We start from the raw sequence: 16,290 nt of genomic DNA on the forward strand, positions 1-16,290 counted from the left end.
CTAACAAAGAAACTTTCTTTTATTCTGCACTACAAAGGGAAAACACTGTTATCGAGATGGTAGTTTACCTATCAGGAGTTCACTAGCAATATGATTGTCAGCCTTTATTCTAGTAAAATTTTTGCTTGCAAATTTATTTGGTATAAAAATTCTATTGTTAATCCATGGCTGAATTAGATTTATTTTTAAGTGTCAAGTAAATTTATCAACGCTTTCTTGTTTTTATTACAGAACTTTAAAAATTGCCAGATGCTGCTGTTGAGTGGTGGTTTATGAGGGTTCTTGTCAATAGCATGAAGCAGGGCAGAATGAGAAGGGCAAGAAGGTTATTTCTGGAATGTGCAATGTTAAGCATTATGTCGCACATTTATTTAAGAGGCAATGGACTGTGAGGGCATTTTAAGTTTTCACATTTCTCCCTTGATATTTTTGTGTCATTGAAGTTGGAGGGAGAATGGTTTGTTGTTTGTTTTTAATATGGAATGGGGGGAAGTGACTGATGATTGTCTGAAACTTGTCACTGGTCCCTTTAGCTCTGTAGATGGCGTATCCCTAGCTAAGTCAGAAGAAAGAAACAGATCTAAATGGCAATAGCATCACCTATGAGAATATATAATTTAAGAAAGCATTTTCCCTATCAGACCTTTCTAGCCTCGCAGAGACACTGAAGTGGTAGTGGTTAATGCACAGCAGGGACAGCCTGTGTCTATGGGTTAGAATCCTTCTGGTTATACCAAATATGGTAGCTGCCATGAGAGTCTGTAAGACAACTGTAGGGCTTAGGCCATGAGTCTTTTGGCTTGCCTGGGCTGCACTGATTGAAGAGGAGTCATCTTGAACTGGATATAAAATATATAATTATATAATTAATTTATATAAGTAACAGAACTACTTTTGTTTGAGAGAGCAACAAAACCGTAACACCAGTGTGATACTTGACCTTATTTTTGTGAAACTAACACATCTATATAGTTTGATGGCAGTGGCTCCAATTCTTAGTGAGGTCTCAAAGTGTTTGTCATATTTTTTTTTTGATGAAATCTTACTCCTCCTATAATTCACTTTTGAAAACTGTCGTTCACAAATGTATCTACTGCCTGAAGTGATGACGTAAGGTGTGACTGTGAAGTGAGGGATAGCTCTCTCTGCTAAGAGAGGGCTTACACAAGTCTGGGAAAGAAGTATATTCACCTTTTTCTTGGAGTATCTGCAACTGTGTACATTCCGTCTGAGAATAAGCAGGTAACTTATTTATGTCAACTGAAAATGGAGTCACAAAAATAGCAAAATATTGATGATTTTTTTTGGCAACCTTAAAACCTGTTCTCAAATTCCGTTATCACAACAGAAAGCATGGCTGCATGTTTTTTGTTGTTCAGGGACTGCGTTTAGCTAATCAATCACGATGCATAAATGTATTTGTCATAACTTGAGTTAGCACTGCTCTGTGCCCTCCTCGTGCCCTGATTCCAGCCTAGACAGTGCCGAGGGCACACACCAAGGTTTGGTTGATGCTGAGCAGTAGGGCTGGGTCAGGCTGCTCAGCGGGGCAGGGGGCAGCTGCAGGGAGAGCTGGGTTGGAGTGTGAGTCGGATATACCTGGCTTAGGCCTACCTGCTTAGGCTACAGGCTGTAAAGTTGGTTTTGGTCACGTGAGCCATCTGTAACTCTTGAGAAAAAAACTGACAGATCTACAAGCTGAGTGGCTGGTTATGTGTTCTGATTTTCTTCCATTCTGAAATGTTAACAGATTGCACACTTGTTATTAGGCCCTAAGCATACAAGCAGAAGCATTTTTTCCAAAGATGCTGAGTTTCCATATTGTTATCATGACTTAAGTGATGCAGGAGTTGACTAGCAGCTGTACAGACCTGAAATGCACTATTTATGTCAGTAAACGTGTTCTGAAAGGCTAAACTTAGGCAAGTAAAATACAAACAAAATATTTCCATGAGGCATGACTTTTCCATTCATATCACATATCCCTAAATTATTATGTGTTTTTTTGGAAATAGACTCTTTTGCCCATTGAGGACTTGTTTGCATTGTAAGTTTTTGATTTCCAGTACTCTTTGTCCTTTGAATAGGAGAGAGGGAGCAAAAAAAGAATGAGAAATAAGAGTGTAATTTTCAAACAGGGAAAACTGAAACTCGCCCAAACTCTGAAACTGTCTATTTTTTGGCGTCTCATAATTTAAAAAATGGTTTGTTTGTCTGATTGTGACACAAATATGACACATATATCTCTGTGAATGGTCAAAACACGCATTTTAAGTGGAATGGTGCTTTCCTTCCCTCAAATTCCCCAGGAATTTGGTGTTTGGATTATGGTTTATAGGAAGTTCTTTCTTTTGTTGGCTATGGAGTTGTTAGTCTGACCTCTTTATTGTGTGTGGGGAAAAGGATTTAACTAGTTGCTACATTCAGGAACTTTTCTCATCCCTCCACTTCAGGTGAGAAAGTCCGGTTGCCCAGGAAACTTGATGAATGCTGTGTAGACACTGGTTGAGGTAGTCCTGATCTAGTTGTTCTGGAACATATGAGAAGTCAGTTATGCAAATGAGGCATTCCAAGAATAAGTGATTAATTTGGCAGCATTCATATGATGAGTCTCAGTGAGGGAAAGCTGACATCATAATGTTAGAAATGCTTTATTTGGTCATGATGAATCTTGGAGAAGTATTTTCTAGTTCTACTAACTTAAATGCATTACAAAAGTAATATGATGTTACAGAAAAGTTCATCTCTGTGAAGCTAAAGGTAATCTGTGCAAAGCTTTAGCTCATTCTTTATAGTGTAAGTTGTTAACAAGGCTGGAAGAGTTTTATCTGCATTTCTGAAAACAGACAAATTCTACCACTTTTTCATATAGCATAGGGAAAGATGAATTGTGAAGTTTGGCAGATTAAATATCCTCTTAAACATGTTTTCTCTCCACTGAGAAATAGCACTGATACCTTCTTTCTCTTCACAGCTACCTGCAGTCTATAGTTGTGCTTCACTCATTTGTTTTTATTACAGTGTGGGTGTGCTTTGCCTATATACTGCACAACCATACTACATCTTGATTTGAAACTGTGTATCATAATTTCTTTTCATCTGGGGTTTGATATTCTTAATATTGCCTAGGAATATGGTTTGAGAGGAAGGACGAAAGCTGTTTTATGAAAATCTCTGGTCTCAAAATAATTTCTGGAGTGCAGAGTGACATCTCATTGCCATCCCTTTGTGTTCATACAGCTACTAACAATTTCAGATTAAAGTTCAATTCAAAAACCTAGTCACTAAAATAAACAGTTAGCATTTTGTTGTAAATTTAGTCACCATTAATTAATCTATTTATTAGATTTTAAAGAATATCAGATTTTTGAGAGCAGCTTTTGATTTTGGTTGTTCCTATTTGGTAGAAAACTTGCAAACTTTTGTTCAGCGTTTCAGACAGCTGTTATTTATAACTATGATTTTCTGCACTTTGGTCTAGTTATTTTAAATAATCTATGATTGCTAGAGCCAAAGATGATACACAGAGATATAAATGTTTAAGTAAATCAATGACATTATTAGTTCAGAAACTCCTTGTTAGCTATCTGTAGAATGTTTATTTTTACCACATACAAATGAACTATCCAGACAAATCAAATATATAATTTCTGCTGAAGCATTATTGTCTTCCGAGAGTTTTAACATTTTGTGTTTATCAGGTGTCAGCATATTGTAGAACAAGTTCAGTTAGTTCATAAATAACTGCAGTAGTAGTAGTAGTAGTAGTTCCAGCCTTTTCAAAGACTTATATTCTTACTGAATGTTTTCACCTCCAAGGCCAACCCTCAGGAATCCCTGACCCAGAAGACTAGGAAGAAATTCTGGAGAAAGGAAGAGTTTCCCTTGGTTAAGAAGGATTGGGTTAGAGATGATTCAGTTACTCTTGACATCCACAAATCCATGGGTCCTGATAGAATGCATCCTTGAGTGCTGAGATAGCAGGTGAACTACATTGCCAGGCCACTCTCTATCGTCTTTAGAAGGTAATGGCAATCAGGAGAGATGCCTGAGGGTTGGAAGAAAGCAAATGTGATCCTAGTTATCAAAGGACAAGTGGGAAGACACTTGAGACTACAGGCCAGTCAGCCTCATCTCAGTCCCTGAAAAGGGAGGTGGAACAGTCATCTGGAGGCCATCTCTAAGCATGTGGAAGACAAGAAGGTGATCAGGAGTAGTCGGTGCAGGTTTATCGAAGGAAAATCATGCTTAACTAATCTAAGTCCTTTCTATGATGGGACAACTGGTTGCACAGATAAGGGGAGAGCAGTAGATGTTGTCTACCTGACTTCAGCAAGGTTTTTGATACTGTCTCCTATGTTATCCTCATATCATGATGGACAGTGTGCTGAGCATGAGTCAGCCATGCGCCTCTGTGGCCAAGAAGGCCATTGGTATCTGGGTTGCATTAGAGTATTGTATTAGAGCATTGCCCTCAAGTTGAGGGAGATGATCTTCTCACTCCACTCAACCCTGGTGAGGCCTCACCTGCAGTACTGTGTACAGTTCTGGGCTTCCCGGTGCAAGAGGCATGGACATACTGGAGAGAGTCTAGTCAACGGCAACTAAAACAATTAAAGGACTGTAGCATCTCTGCCAGGAGGAAATACTGAGGGACCTGGGCCTGTACAGCTTGCAGAAGGCTCTTGGGGAATCTCATCACTGTGTATCTGAAGGGAGATAGTCAAGAGGGTGGGGCTAGGATTAGGGTTCTCAGTGGAACACACTGAAGAGGCAAGAAGAAACAGGCACAAACTGAAACACAGAGAAGTTCTGTCTGGAGGAGTAAAAACTTCTTTACTGTGATGGTAACTGAGCACTGGAAGAGGTTGCCCAGAGTGGCTGTGGAATCTCCTTCCATGGGGGTCTTCAAAAGCAGTCTGAACGCAGTCCTGGTTGATGTGCTCCGGAGAACCATGCTTGAACAGAGAGGTTGGACTAGTTGATCTCCAGAAGTTCTTTCCAACCTCAAAAGTAAAGGGAAAAAAAAAAAAAAAGATAGAAATATCTCAGTTATAATATTTATTATGTCTATGAAGTATTGTATTCTTGAATCTGTCTTTGCAAAAGCAATGGTCAGGTAGAGCTTTGCATACACACTCCATGAAAATGTTTTTTAATAGCTGTTGAATTAAAGTATCTGGGTGCAGATAATTGCCTCTGGGGCTAGTACTAACCTTTGGATTGGGAGATATTTCTAAGTATTGAATGCTATATCATTGACTCAGATGACTAAGTTTTCTCTGTCAGTTTTTATGGTTAAGAAAGCTCTAGAGAAGAAACAGAACGTGCTGAACAGGTAAGTAAAGCTGCGTTGTTGTTATGTAAAATCTCTAGGAAGGTTGTGTTGATGTGAGGTGATTGTTTGAGACTATGTGAATAGGATCAACAGGTAGACATTTGCTAAAAGCAGGGGATAAAATTTTAGAGCATTCAGTTACATACTATCTTTATTATTGTTAAAGGAATATTTTTTTGTTCTAGGCAAAACAAAAGAACAATACTATAGACAACGTTTGTTCACTACAGCTGTGACAGGAAGGGAAAGGTAAGACAACCACAAGCAGTAGCCTTCACTCTGTTGTAACACGCTTTTGCACAAAATCCCACAATTCTTCATTTTTTAATAGGTAGTTGAATTTTGCCTTGAATGAACCTAGAGCCTTCATGTACCTGAGAGTAGGGAAATGGGATTTTCATCCCACATTATTCTTCTGTGTGGCTTGGCCACCCACAGAGCATTTCAGTGCTCTGCTGATAAAGTTTGAAGAGGAATGCCCCAAAGTTTTGGTTAGTCCATTTAATAAATCACATACAACAAAAAAGAATCTTCCCTTAAGCCAAAGGGAAGTGATAAAAAGTGAAGTATGTAGGTCCATCTGGTCAGAGTCTCATAAAAATGTGTTTACTCTTTGTTTTACATACCCTCTCTGTGTTGATATGACATAATTCTCTATAAAGGTAGGAATACTGTGCATAGACAATTATGAGTTTGTATGAGATAGTGAATACCCCATGAGAGAGAACAAGACGTAATTTAAAGTTGGAATAAGAAGTGATTTATGAAGGTCATTGTCTAACTGATTCAGATACTTTCCATATGTTGTAGAAACACATTTTTGTATGGTATGCCTATAAGGCATAGTAAATTCATGTCTACAAAAATTTTCTCCTTTAAAATGTTTTGGTTTTAAAATGATGGTGTGTTTTTTTTTTTTATTTCATCTGTGATATCTCAGTTTACTTTTGTTGCAAGTATACTTTAACGTGGCAGATTTTGAGATGACTGTACTGAAGTTCGGTTGACAATAAACCTGGGGGTACTTCTGATGCTAAAACATCCTATTGCACCACATTTATAGGTTTACTTCTGTATCATGCTTAGGTAATACATAGTATGCCCTGAGTCATGCTTGAAGCCATAAAGGAACTGACCAAGTATGAAAGGAACAGATTTTTCTTTTTTTCTTACCAGCTGCAGCAACTTATAATTCTGTATCTCATTTTATTTTAAAAATCGCTTGAAGATGGAACTACTTATAGTAAAGCTATGTGATGGGAACATGATCATTAAGAATACATTATTGTTTGAGGTATTAAAATATTCATTTTAATTTACTATAATGTATAAAATACTTTTATTGCAGGAAACTTTATTTTACTGGTTGCTTAGTAAGTGAAGGGACATTTATTAATCAAATAAATCAACACCACCCATGGCAGCTTGCCCTTGATGTATCTACTGAGGAGATACAGATAAAAAAGCATGAGGAAAAAATTATCTGGTGTGTGCTCTGCCTTTCTGCTTGCAATCTTCTAGAATGTATTCATTATGCAGCAGTATTCACCAAACAGCGTCTGCAGAATAGTTTGGCTTGTAGTTTGTTCAGAAGCAATTTGTAAAAAGTATCAAAATATACTTCAAATGGAGTGTATTTTTCACTAGTTGGGGTGAACCAGTTTTTTTGTTCTTTGTCTTTGTTCCCTTACTCAAAGTGTCTATGTCTCACAAACGAGACACCAAAGCATTACGATGATACAAATCAGTAGCAGTATGAATCACCTATGGTATTCCTGTAGTTTGACTTTGGACTCTCCATAATGACTTCCACTGACTTCAGTGGCATTCAGAAAAAAATGTAGAACCTATTTTTCACCACAGACATTTGAGACTGCCACTTTAAAACACATTAGGCACGTTTTCTGTACCCATTTTTTACAAATCTTTGCTTCAGTGGCTGTCTCCCATTAAACATTTTGCTAGAGTATCTGTTGAAAGTGAATGTAAAGAAGACAGAAACCCACCTGAAACTCATCAAGGACCTGAACAGATATAATTAAGAAATAGTGTTTTCCTGTAACTGTAACTCAGAGTCTAGGTTTCTAGGTATTTTCCCCCATCTTTCTATTTTGTAAGTGTTCTAGCTGTGGAGCTGCAGAAGAAAGTGCAAACCAAGATCATCAGTACCAAAATCTTGCTTTGGAAATGTTTAAAATATTTTCAGAAAGATAAGAGGTGCTAAAAAAAAAAAAAAAAAATATTCTCTTCCTGAATAAATTTAAGCAGAAATACACATCAACTTGAACGAGAAGTGCATTTTTTTGTTTTTGTCTTTGTTTGCCTCCTTGGTGTGCAGCTGTGATGTTGCTCATTGCACAGTAGGCTAGTATGAGTGTACTGATGAGTATCACGGTACTCAGTTGTGTTCCTGCATACTCTTAATGCATCCATGCCACATTGTTCATACCTCTCAGAAGTAAGATCACGCTGCATGGAAGTCTGGAGAACAAGTGTGTCTGTAAACCTTTAACATCTGCTATAACCATGAGTGATTTGCAGGATATGCTCATCAGTAGGTAGGGCAATTAGTTCCTCCCGCTATCACTAGCAAGCCACTGTTGCTGACACTCTGGGAATTGTTAATGTATCTTTTGGGGCTTGAGAAAAGTTGAGTTAGACAAATAGGTATTTTCCTCATGGCCTAAAGGGAAGGACAAACTACTCTTTCCAAAGTAGCTGTGAAAGCAGCTTCTGCATGTGTAGGATACAACGCAAATTTGTTTAACAGGTTTTCCATTACTCGTTCTCATTTTTATGTTTTCAGAGAATGAAATTTATTCATGAGCAGGAGACTAAAGAATTGTATGCTTATTCTACTCTCAGAAGAGGATCTGAAGTGAAAATGAGGGTGAGTGGATAGAATACTGGTTATCTGAGCAGGAGTTAATTTTGTATTGTTGTCATATGTTACTCTATTACGCTTTTTTATGGAGAAGCAGCAACAAGTCAGTGTTTACACTCAGGCACCAGCCCGCTGACCATACATTCAAGATCAGTGAGTGTGTCAGTTGGCAAATTCTGAACAAGTTCACAGTTGCTGCTTCCAGGTTTTTGTGGGTTCTTAAAGTAGTTCATCATCAGCTACTTTCTGCTGCTTGTAGAATGGCTGGAAATTTCATCCCACTCTATTATTCTCTCTCATAATGTCAATCAGTTCCAATTCCTTATTTTCATTGAGTGATATAGCTAATGAATTGAGAAATTCTATATCACAGCACTTGGGAGAGCCTCTTCTGGAATCATTCCTAGGCTAAGGCTGCTCTTCTCATCACTAGTCTGGACTTACCTTCTGCATGATGCGCGCTACATAGCTCTCCTCTTTTCCATTGAGAGACATAAGTAGTCACTGGTTTTTCTGACTCACTAATGGGTCATCTTCGCTGAGTTTATTTAGGTCCTCAGCAGGAATGAGAGTGGAAAGCAAATGTGTCCTCAGGATGACTGTTTTTTCTTGAAGGTTCTCTGTTGACTCATGAAACTGGTAGCTAAGTCTGAGGCAGAATAGCCAGAGATTAGAATTAAAGTTTTCCTTTTCAGGAATACAGTTTGCATTTAAGTGGTATGCAGCAGAATTTTCTCCAAGAGTGTGTGGAGGATATGTAACATGACCTTTTCTCATGGTCTTTGCTTGTGTATCGTCAGCTGTTTACTAGATTTTGGTTCAAAATCTTTCACAGTAGTCTGAGAAAAGGAATAAACATCTTTTATTTAAAATTTAGAACAGGCTTTATAGCACTGATGCTTAGGTGGGGGGGAAGGGAGTGTGGGAATAGTAATTATTTGCATACCTTTGCTTTGACAGTTAGTTCAAACAATGACAAAATCGTTGAAGTTGGACAAGCCCACAAGAGGTAGGCTGTTTCAATCGCTTGCTCATATGGGTATTGTTGATACATTCATAAGGAAAGCTCTTGGACATACATGCTTGGGAAGCAAATTTCCCCTCATCCGCAGCAGGTGGCGCTGAGTCCCTGAAATGCACTCAGTATTTGATAACTCCTGTGATTTTACATCACGGGTTCTGTGCAACCCATGGAAGATGCCCTGCTAACATCGCTGTCTTCTGATACCAGTTGTGTAAAAGCAAAGTGATAGCCTAGGAAACGTAGGATGAGAAGCAAGAAAGGAATTTTTGGAATCAGTTAAATTAGGTTATAAGGACTGTTTCTCTTTAAGGCATGAGCTTCTAGCACAATTCCAAGTCGGGAGGGAGTGTTGATCTGCCAGTGGGGAGAAAGGCACCACAGAGGGACCTGGATAGATTGGATCAATGGGCTAAGGTAAACTGTGTGAATTTCAGTAGGGCCAAGTGTCAGGTCCTGCATTTTGGTCACAACAACCCTAGGCAACCCTACAGGCTTGGGGAAGAGTGGCTGGAAAGCTGCCTTATGGAAAGGGACGTTGGTGTGTACTGGTGGACAGTCGGCTGTATATGAGCCAGCAGAGGCCCAGGTGGCCAAGAAGGCCAATGGCATTCTGACTTGTATCAGGAATGGTGTGGTGAGCAGCACTAGGGAAGTAATCCTGCCCCTGTACTCGGTATTGGTGAGGCCTCACCTTGAGTGCTGTGTTCAGTTTTGGGGACTCAGTACGGACAGGACATTGAGGTGCTGGAGCAGGTCCAAGGAAGGGCAGCAAGGCTTCTGAAGGGCTTGGAGAGAGTGAAGGAACTGGGGCTGTTTAGTCTGGGAAGAGAGACCTTATTGCTCTCTTCCAATATCTGAAAGGCACTTACAGCGAGAGCAGGCTTGGTCTCTTCTCACTGGTGACAGGACAAGGGGAAGTGGCCTCAAGATGCGGCAGAGTAAGTTTAGGTTGGATATCAGGAAACACTTCTTTACTGAGAGGGTTGTTAAGCACTGGAATGGGCTCCTCAGAGAGGTGCCTGAATTGCCGTCTCTGGATGTATTTAAGAACCATTTGGACGCTCGAGGACATGATTTAGCGGAGGGCTGTTAGAGTTACGGTAGTATGGTTAAGTTGTAGTTGGACTTGATGATCTTTAAGGTCTTTTCCAACCTGAGCAACTCTGATTCTATGAATGCTGTAGTCTTCCACTGCTTGGAATGGCCTTGATTCAGGAAAGGGTGTGACTGCTGTTCAAAACTTTCTATTCTTAGTAAGAAGTACTTTCCGTAATTGGGGACTGCCTACATAACAAATGCATTTAAATAAAGCAAAAATATATATTAACATGAATGAAATCAGCATATAGAAATAGCTGGTTCACAGATAAGCAGAAACAGTGGTGATTTTTGCACAAAAAAAGTCAAAAGTTGTATTAAATTATAGTCAGACTTTTGATGCTTTTTATCTTTTACAGGAAAGGTGTTTCAATCCACAGCAGGATTTCATAGTGCTAACTTATTGGTTTAATCCTGCAAAAGCGTGACTTTAATTTGTCCTACCTAACAGAACATGAGAATTTCAGCAGTGATTTTTATACTTATGCTCACTGCCTGCTCTAGTGACTGAAACAGTCAACACTAATGTTTAGAATTGTAATGTACAATTTGGAGCATTAGTAATGCAGACCTTATAGGCTTTGGCTTCCCATGAAGGTAATGGAGAAAGTAGAAGGTAATGGAGAAAGTAGATGTGGCCACTAAACTAAGGAAAGTGGGAAGGTTGTAAGTATTATGAAGATAACAAGCATGAAGTGTCATACATCATTAGCCGTAATAGTAAGTGGGATTCCAGGCAAACTGTAAGTTTTGCACTGATTTTCCTTGGTAATGAAAATATAAAAACAATGCTAGAAAAAAAATTGTCTAGGCATGTTTTGGAAGTATGTGTGCAAATAGATATTGTGTGTTTTTAACAAATTTTTACTTGTGGTTTACCTGTGAGTTCTCTAACTAATACTGATTTTTGGTCTAATGGTCATGGCAGAAGAAAATAGGATAGAGACTGTGATAGAAATGAGTACTATGTACTAAGGGACTTTCTACTGAAGGGTGGCAGAGCTTAATTTTTATAGTGATGGGCAACAAAGCTGAACTCAGGAGCATCTCAAACTGTCATAGAATTCTTGTCTGCCAAAAGTTGTATCACTCTTTTCTCCTAGCATTGTGCAATTGCTTCTGCCTGAGATCCATTGATGGCTATTAAGAATTCATCTTCACGAAATCTGAGCAGAAAGGTTTCTTATTTGTCAGTCACATTTTCAAGATTTGATTTGTATGGCACACTCGCTCTTGTTTACATGTAGACTGAGCACACAATTATATTTTTGTATCTGACTTAGAAGTAATGGTCCTGTATACTCATTATTTGAAATAGGGGCAACCTGGTGATGTGACATTGGACAGTACTGAAGAGAGATGATCTGAATTCCATTTTCCCGGCCGTATTGTGTACGTGTTAATGAACTTGCAATCTGTTGAAAATAAGTTGTTTTCCCTTGAGAGAAAAAACAAGTGAATAACTTTTGTTTTGTTTTTCCTATTTTCAAGAAAATGCAATTTCTAACTTTGTCTAACCTAGAAATACTGGGCTTGACTTTCTCCTGCTCTCTATTCTGTATAGCTATTATCCTTCGTGCTATGAGGTTTTATTATATTAATGTGTCAGAAACAGTGGCATTTAAGAACTATTTCTCAAGGAAGTAGATGATGGATAAATCTTTTCTATTAACTTTGAACTTAGCTCCTGCTCAGCCTCACACAGAACCGTATTGTTGAATTAATGGCATAAATACAATTATAGAATATACAACCCCCATAACTAAGTTCAAACAAAGATAATACTGATAAGTTGGTGATACATTTACTGGGCTAAATAATCCTTTGTACTACCACTAAAAGGAACAGGAGTAAAAAAAATTCTATCTGAGCCCATTTTGTGTTATCAGCGTACGCTGCCAGTCAAAAATCACTTTGGTATACAGAATGTTCTTAGAATAAGTGTTAATAAACCCTGTATCAAGTAACAAGTAGTGTACTATGATGTACAGTTGAAACTTCAAGCCCACCACGAATCCCAGAAGCACACATTCCCAAAACAAGTGCATTCCAGCAAATGCCAAACAAAAGTAACTTTTCAGCATGCCTTTGTAGTGAAGCAAAATACCAGCCCTCTTACAACAGTTATGCAGGAGAAAGTAAACAGTCGTCATAATCTCCAACTTCTTATGAAGACCCAGCCAATAATCATCATGCCTAGGCAGAGGTGAGAAGGACAAGATTTTCATCTTTTGTATGTGACAAATTCCTCTGTTCTCCAGATTAAATGAAATAAAGCCACTTACTGCACCTGGTATAATAAAGTTATACCACTACTCCCTTCATTCCAGATGAAGCAATCAGAATTGAACTTCTCCCTTACAGCTGCTGCTGCTTCTTTTGATCAAAATTGCTCTGTTCTTAGTAACTGTAAATCTGAAGGAGGAAGTGTTTTTAGGAGATGGAGTAGACACGCATCACCCTCTTTGGTAAGCGTTCAAGGCTTTCTATACTCTGCTGTTTGCAAAAAACCCTCTGCATATTTCAAGGTCTCAGATGTTTTTCTTTATTAAAGGGATTTTCCACAGCAAAATCTACGATTATATCATGCATATTATTCAAACCAAATGAATTGACAGTAAGAGTTCAAACAGAGCAAAGCCAAAAATTTTTTTAGAATCTTAACAGAACTCACATTACTAGGCTCTGTTTTGAGCACAGTCTAATAAATAAATAACACAAACTATTAGGGCACCAGAGTTTTTTAGGAAGTGGAAAGCATCCATCCTGTCAGACATGCCGGTTCCACAGAATTTTTCCACTACCAAATTATCTGGGAAAGCAAGTCTATTAGGATTCTTTCAAAATAGCAGAGTTTTATTAAGACAGTTTCCATTTTAATTGAGTAACATTATGTACATTATTTCAATAGAAGTTAACCTAAAACATTCTGGTGAGATGCGTTCAGAGCAAGTGCTGGTTCACAGGCTGCATTTCCAGATAACTCTATTCTTCTAAACAGTTTGTGGCTGTGATACTTTCTTTTACTCGGTGCTGTAATACCAACTAAAGTCCTTTTTCTGGGTCTGAGATTAAGGGTACATAATATGAGTTGAAGGAAGATAGAATCTCAATTTGGCAGCAGCTTGGACAGAGGAAGATGAGAAGAAAGCACTTTGTATAGTCTTACAGATTTGCATTGGGTAGCTTGGATTTCAGAAGCTCCCAACGCAGAAGGAAATTTAGTATACCTTATCATATCTTCACCCAAGTATCCGTATCACTTTATATAAAGCATTATATATATACACTATATATAATTATTAATAATATTATTAATATTATTGTTAATAATAATTGTGTATATAAAGCATTTATATAAAGCATTTCAGTCTGAGCAGGAGATGAAATTGAGAGAGGAAAATAGCAATGTTTGAATATCGTATAGCATTCGGAACATAAGCAGCTGTTATGTTCCTCATTGATTTGTGCATGAGAAGAATTTTTCCACAGTCTTGTACAGTGTAACCTGGGAAAAAAAAGTTTGTGACATCAGACCTGATAATTCCTTTGGTCTCAAGAATACGATTATTATAAATTTCTTTTTGAGTTGGTAGGATCAGGTGTTCTTCACTTCATTGCCATTTACCCACTGGCTTTCTTGACTATTGCTAGTCATTAAAGATTCTCCTTCCATATGTAATTTTTGGGATATCAACTCTCCAGTCCAATCCATTTGTTTAAATCCTATTCTGTTATAACCTGGTAGTTTTTGGACAATGTAGGATGATCTAGAGGGAACTTGTTAACACTTGTTGACAGACTGTGCTTCACTCTCTCATCTACCATATAATTGTTTGAAGAATTAGCCCACTATCTATAGCTTGATAGAAATATGCAAACACTATTTGGAAGAGACAACACAGTTCAAAGCTTTTATAAAAAACGTAGGCCATGGAATGTAAGAAAGCATAAGGTATTCTGTAACGAAATCTCCCTCTGATTCGAATAGATTGCTGTAGGTAGTCACAGATTGTTATTTTCCTCCGTTTTGTGCTCAAGTTGAGCTTCTCCAAAAGCATTTCTTCCCTGTGACATATCTGAGGTTTTATAGCCAACTCCTCTCTTTTCTCTTTCAGCAATGTAAGTAGGTGGCTCTGAAGGTAATGCCTCCTATTTATTTCCGCAGAAACTACAATAGATAAGATATAATAGCACTATTTGATAGAGCAAATTCTCAGTTACAAATCATTACTTTTTCAACGTAGTTGTCACCGAATGCTGCACTCATACAAAACTGCACCAGCTGAAGTGAACTCATTGTTGTCCCTGCTGAAACACACCACCCACTGCCTCACTGTGCTCGCATCCACTGTTTGGTCTCTGTAAACATTCATTGATGAATGTCAGTGGGTGCAATTTTTTCTGAAGTGAGGAATTCAATGACCATTCAAAGGTCGTTAGTTATAAGCCTTCTCCTTGATCAGTTTCCTGGGATGCAAATCATATAACTACAGAGGGCTATTGTGTACATAGAGGACCACACAGATGCATAAAATTGCAGCTGATCTGAGCTGACTTTGAGCATTCCATCTTTCCAGTGACATTTTGTCTGAAACAGAAAAAAGGAGTGTTTCATATTAGCAGAAGAAACTCCTGCTCCGGTCTGAGGAGGAAAAATAAGTAGCCTTCATATAATGTTATGCTGAATGTAAAACGCAGAATGACTTATCCATTTCTAATTTGAAGTTGCAGCCAATTGTAAATGTTTTGCCTGAAATCTTCATTGTGAGGATTATTCTGAAAAAAAACTTCCTTTGGAGATTTTGAATTTTTAATTAATCTGAAGTGTTTAAATTATAACATCTGCTTCTGATGTTGCAGGCCAACATAATAAAATGGGAGGCATTATTTTTCAAGCAGTCCTTGTAATTATCTCTGGCTTTGACATGAGGCAGTTCACTGCTGTGGTCTGTCACCTGGGAAATAGTATATTTCATCTTTGACTGGAACAGACAAATACATTTTGAAGAAGTTGAGTAAAATAATAACTTATCTCATTAAAAGGAGTCTTTGAGGTGTTATCTTACTGCTAGTTTTCTTTTTTAACTTTGTGACCTTGCATAATATTTTAGAAACTGCCCGGTTCTATTTCCAAATTAAGAAATACGTTCACTTTGTTTCTATTTAGGAAATGGGTAGTGAATCTATCTCAGTGATTAGCACTGATTTCAGTGATTATGCTGTCATTGTCTTGGCTCTTGTGCTGCTTTGAACATGTAAGGCACTGAGGGAAGCTCACTAGTTTTTCCGGAAGTCAAAGGTCACAACTCAGAAAGATGAAAATAATTTGGCAAGTCAGGTCTGGATCCACACTCTGTGAAGGCTAAATAGAGTTCTTTGAGTTGAAGTCTAGGCTCTGACAGTGAACAGGACATAAGCCAAGAGTAAATCTGCTGAGTGCAGTGGGACAACGGTTATAAAAAAGGAGGTGAAGTGAGAGAAGATTTAAGATACTTTCATTTATGTAAAACAATACAATTATTTCTTGAAGTGATTAGATGTATTGTTTTCATGCAGAATGGATGCTTATTTTCTCAGTTTCTTCATCTTCATGACTACAAAAAGTCAGTTTCATCCCAGATTTTGCTTCTCTATTAAAAAATCTGCCTTATTGCAGATGAGTCTTGTGAATCTGGATGCTTAATATATTTAACGTAGTGCAAGAAGAGCAATGCAGCTTATTTCATAATAGCAATTTTAAAACCTATTTCTAATTTATTTATCCTACCACAAAGCATTTTAACTATTTTAGAATAATAAAATAATATTTTAGATTAATGGAAAGACAATGATTACTTTTTCTTTTTTTAATTTATAAAAAAGGTAGAGTCTAAGCTCAGGCACATTTAGTAACATGCTTAAATATACGAACATGAATTCTTTTTTGTCTTCAGTATCGCAGAC

At 37.8% G+C, this 16,290-nt stretch overlaps 1 protein-coding gene across 3 annotated transcripts in view; it reads left to right on the plus strand.

Annotated features, from left to right (window-relative positions):
- Positions 1-16,290, plus strand: part of DKK2 (dickkopf Wnt signaling pathway inhibitor 2) — a 169,451-nt gene that overhangs the window by 34,215 nt on the left and 118,946 nt on the right. For all 3 annotated transcript variants that reach the window (XM_085222309.1, XM_085222310.1, XM_085222311.1), the window contains 2 exons: positions 5,524-5,587; positions 8,145-8,228. The gene's annotated coding sequence lies outside the window, so the exon portion shown is untranslated. The remainder of the gene's footprint in view (positions 1-5,523; positions 5,588-8,144; positions 8,229-16,290) is intronic.

Source organism: Meleagris gallopavo, chromosome 4 (genome assembly GCF_905368555.1).
Source record: "Meleagris gallopavo chromosome 4, MGAL_WU_HG_1.1, whole genome shotgun sequence".
In the NCBI taxonomy this organism is placed as follows: domain Eukaryota; kingdom Metazoa; phylum Chordata; class Aves; order Galliformes; family Phasianidae; genus Meleagris; species Meleagris gallopavo.